Raw genomic sequence first — 5,370 nt, forward strand, 5'->3', positions numbered from 1 at the left:
TATATATATATATAATTGGAAACTATATCAATATGTTATAGACAGAAAAGATAGTAAATACATATGTAGATAGTGAAAGAGTATAAAGATAGAGGGCGAGCAATGGTGATGATGATGTTTTACTTTACCCATATAGTCTTATGGCGTTTACACAACATTTGAATAAGTAAACAATAATTTAAAATGGAAAGAGAGCAAGAAAGAAAGAGAGAGAGAGAGAGAGAGAGAGAGAGAGAGAGAGAGAGGACTTAATGAAGGATGAAAACTACTTTTATTGAAGTTTATAAAGTATAAATTAATTGAAGTAATAATGGTCTTAATTTAGTAGGTGTTTGTTGGAAAATAGTACATTATTACTGTCGCTCAGGCTCAACGTCTGGTAAAATCACCTTTAGTTCTACTTTGCTAATTGTTATATTCCGACAGCTTTGATTGGACGAACAATGCCATTATTATTTCGAATTTGTACAAAACATCTAGGTAGTTTTTCTAAATTTAAATACCAATTAGGGGGCTCGCAGTATAGGCAGACGGGGTAGGAGCTTCTTTATTTATATTTGCAGATTAGAGTTGAATTTTCCTCCAGGATATTAGACACTGTGAAGCATCCGGTTGAATTTACGATCCTCGGACAGCCATGTTGACTCAGATAGTGTTATTGCCTCATATATTATACCGGAATGGCCCTCTCCTACTCTATAATACCTATATAATGTTATAGCCTTGTTCTCCTTTTTTCTATCTCCCCGGGCTCTCCAGCCGTCCTAGGCTGATAAGCCCCCGAATCTCGCGCTCTCGTAAATTCGAACCGGCCGTAATATACTCGTTGGTGGATTAGTTTTTTATTCCTTTCGAGGAAAGTTTAGAAAACCATCAAAACGTGTTTTTCTTTTCTTTTACCGTTGTTTCTATAACAGCAGAATAACAACCGTTGACATGACGATCATCACTAGTAAATGTCCCGGGTTCGAATTTAGAAGGCTTACAGTCAAAACCGACATACGTGGAAATGAGCTTTTTTTCAAAAGCACCGGTACCCGTGGGTTGATATCACCTCTGTTGTTTAGAACCATCGTAAAAATTTATATATTTTATTTTTAGTTTTATTTTGTATATTAATGTATTAAGATGCCAACTTTAATTGCACAGATCATTTCTATAATAATAATAAAAAGCATTTAGTCAACGCACGTTTGTAAGTAACGTGTTATATCGACTACTTTTTCTTCCAAAGATTTATAAACGTTGTATCCGTATCTATTTATTAGTATAACTATCTTGATGGTACAAGTACTTTTCTTAGTAAACTAAATGGATTATTTCTGGGGCAAATAAATTTGTGCGGTCATGAAGGATTTCAGATAGTATAGTATCGCTTAGAACTTATGAGCCAGAAATCTAAATCGGCGTGGTACTGCGCTGAGAACTACATGGCTTTGTCATACTGGCAACGTTGGTAGATTGTTAAATTGTCCAAAAACTTTTTTAACACAAAAGAAACTATACTGAAAAAAGTAGTTTCAATTAAGCGTAAAAAATTAGAGGTTGGAGAATAACAATCAAGGACGAGGAAGTGAGAAACTTGAAAATGAAGAACGGTCTTCTATTAACTGGCTAACTGGTGTCAACCAGTGATAAGATATGTATTGATGTATTGAGGATGAAATAACACGGTGAATATGGATTGTAGAGAGAATACTGTACAAGACAAAAAAAAAAAAAAAAAAAAAAAAAAAAAAAAAAAAAAAAAAAAAAAAAAAAAAAAAAAAAAAAAAAAAAAAAACGGCGATTTACTCAGTTCTAACTGTACTGAAATACAGGAATAATGAATATTTTATTGATTCAGGAACACTGAAATTTAAACAACTAAATCAAGGATTTTTCAGTTTAGGACGAAAACGTACAAAGCATCATTAATTCTAGCTAATTATAATGTAAACGCGGTGCTCATCAAAATCAAATAAAATAAAATAAAAAAAAGCTCTAGATTCAGAAATAGACTCATTCATAATCTGGAAAATATATTTCAGTTTGTGAAAAATATCAATAACGGAAACTTGATGTTGACGGCTATCTCCTCTTGGTCACGGTCAAAATATCGGGACGACGGTTCATCATCACGGAGAAATTTCACAATTTGCTTTATTGTAAATTATCACTAGGAGCCCGCAATCGTCATGTGGTTAGGGCGCGGGCGTCCGGCTCGAATTTGTCTGAGTTCAAATCACGGCAGAGCCCATGGCTTTTTAATTGATTATAGTGTGAAAAATGCAATATAGTGTACATTAGGAATTATTTAACTTTTATAAATAATAGTTGGTAATGATTGTGTCAACAGTAATTTCAATAAATATATTGTAATATAACACTGCCCATAAAAAAAAACCGACCACCTGGTTTTTACACGAAAAAATGGCCAACTTTGGAGATGCATATTTTCTCAGCCTTTTAAGTCACAACCCTGTGCTTTATCCCAATGTTGAAGAATGCGTAAATTTTGAACCGACAAGTTTTTGCAATTTTTTCCTTTACAACTTTTGTTCCGAAGACTTTTTCAAAAAAGTGACCAGTGAAACGACAATTCTTATTTTAGCCTTTTGGGATGCGGAGTGCTTTTGCTGCCGATCACCACTTATTTACATCATCACGGAAATTCAACTTGTCCTTCCCATTGCCCAGGTGTTGCGTGGCAGTTCGGCTTTGAATAACATATTGAAACAATAGGTTTATGAATAGAAATTATGAATGATGGAGTGGGTGTGGAATCTAATCCTTTTTAAAAAAGATGGTTCCTACTCACAATAAGTTGATTCGCAACAATCCGGATTTCGAGCCCTTTAGCTCATCATCAGGTTGAAGGGTTTCTACAAACACACGTCTCTCGCATTGCAAAAGTTCTTTGTTTTTTCCAGAGTACGTCAAAAACACGTTATTTTCCCAAAAATCGGGAATAACTCGAAAACGGTTGAGAAATCGGGAAAAGTGGTAACCAATTGAAATCTTATTAAAATGTCCTATGGATTGCTAAAGGACGATTTCCTAGCTCCACAGCTCAATTTGAAGTTTTTGTAAAAGGTGCAAGAATTGACATGTTTCCGAATTTTTGAATTTACTGATGAATGATTAAAGCTAAGAAAACCTTTAAAAAAGCCATCTTTTTCAGTGTCAAATTGTCTAAAAAATGAGACCTAGCGCAGGTCTGTGAGTTAAAAGGCTCGTTTTTTTTTTTGATTGGCAGTGTATTATATACAAGGTGTTCCGTGTACAGGCATCATCACCCCCATGGGGTCGAATCCCGCTCGTGCCATTGACTTTTTTTGTCTCAACTAAAAACCTTAATTAATTGGAATATATTAATTGGTCAAGCGGACCACGAAATTAGTGAATTTAATGAATTAAAATGAAGTATACTTCACTAAAGCTCTCCGTGGCCATCTCATTCGTCGCCGAGAATGAAATAGGTCACACGACATTTGAAAAATGGCAAAAAGGAGGGAAAATTCAAAAAGGTGGGGTTGAGATGGGAAGTTGGTGTCCGAGTGGATCGAGGTCGCGATAGCTCAAGTGGTAGAGCAGCGGCGTATCTAGCCGAAGATCGTGGGTTCGAATCCCGCTCGTGCCATTGGCTTTTTTATCTCAACTAAAAACATTAATTAATTGTAATATATTAATTGGTCAAGTGGACCACGAAATTAGTGAATCTGAACATTAAATACAAATTTACTCTCAACAAAACACTCATTCGTCCGATGTGATCCTACGAATTAGAAGTTTGAGGATCAAGAATACATTCCAATTTCGCCCATATCCAGTCTCTCCAATCTAAAATCCTTAATGCTTTCTTCTTCGTTTCCAATAAATTACTGACCATTACATTTCATTCAGGACTTGCTGAATAATCCTTTTAGAAATTCTACAATATCATTTCCCTCACATCTAAACTCTATTGGATAACAACTTTTGTACTAACCCTACATGGAAATCTTGGCTTCAGTGATGTGCGTCTGTGTGCAGTGTGAGGACTGATCACCTGTGGATGCCTTTCCCCGTCATGTTACACAAATGATATTTATATTGGGTCGTAAAATAAATCTGTTCATAGGACATACTTTACACTATATCGATGGTACTAAATTCAAAAGATTTTGTTTTCTGGGCACTCATAACAATATTTTCCACTTGTTTTGATTTAATCAAGTTTTTGGTGACGAGTTAGATTAAGTTTTCGGTGATTAATTCGCCAGAAGAGCGAACAAAGTCGAAAGAGTAAAGATCGGGGGAAATGTGTATTTTTATGAATTCGAGTCAGGGGTAAAGAGTAGGCTTTTTCTGACAACGTGCCGCTAATGCGGGCCTAGCTTTCCCCGGCTCCTTGAGCACATCACCGGTGACATATAGACACGTCCTATAATGAAATATTCAACTCGAGAATGTGTCGAGATTAGTTGAAAGGACCTCAGACGACTCATTTGATATGCATAGCTCTCGCCTTCCATTACCTATCTACCTCTTGTTAAAGGAGTTGCAACAACCCCTGACGTGCTCTGATTCAAAAAGTAACCCCACCGGCGCCTTGCGCCCTTCAAAGGCGCCCCTAACAACTTTATATCCGTCTGAGCCACGTCCAAACTCTCCGGAATCGAATTTGCCACCGCTGGCTATGAAATACATAAGGGTTTGACCCGGGCCCTATTTGCGGATTCTGCGGTGACCATGAACAACTTTTATTCCGAGGCATTCTTTCGACTTTCCCTCGTGATGCCCCTCTGACTTTTCCCTTTGAAACTCATAACACGTTATCCAAAACTTTTCCTGTATTTCGTTTTACGATCGTAAGCCATTTTTATGAAAAAATAGCAGGCTACAGACCTCGGTGTTGAAAACTTCATCGTGCCCTTAAGATTGCAGAGTCTATGATGAAAACCTGATTCTGATCTCAGTAAACGTGTAAGCAAAAAAAGCCCATTTTATGATGTGCCTGGCACAATAATAATTTTCCAATATGCTGAAAGCCGAAAAACTTTAGCTAAAAAGGAAAATATCCATATCTCCAGACCTGCCCATCGTGATTCGGCCTTATTATTGCATTTTAAGGCAATTAAAAAGAACTGGAATCGTCACTGGGCAGGATCGGAAGAAAAGCTTTCTCTTATCAAAAGCTTGGTATATGGGTGAAACGTAGAAAATGGATTATATTCACGTGACTAAGAATAGGGCATGTGAAGTTGTCACACTGTCACTTACTTTCAGTCCAAAGCCCGCTTATGTGGCTGTTATATAGAGAAAGTTTATTCCTTATGTCCCACTTACAGAGAGGTTCCATATAGGGAGCGAGTAGGAATACGACCCGATATGAGAGACGTGAGCACG

The sequence above is a fragment of the Cimex lectularius genome, unplaced genomic scaffold (genome assembly GCF_000648675.2).
Source record: "Cimex lectularius strain Harlan isolate CLEC.00 unplaced genomic scaffold, Clec_2.1 scaffold2, whole genome shotgun sequence".
NCBI classification, from domain to species: Eukaryota; Metazoa; Arthropoda; class Insecta; order Hemiptera; family Cimicidae; genus Cimex; species Cimex lectularius.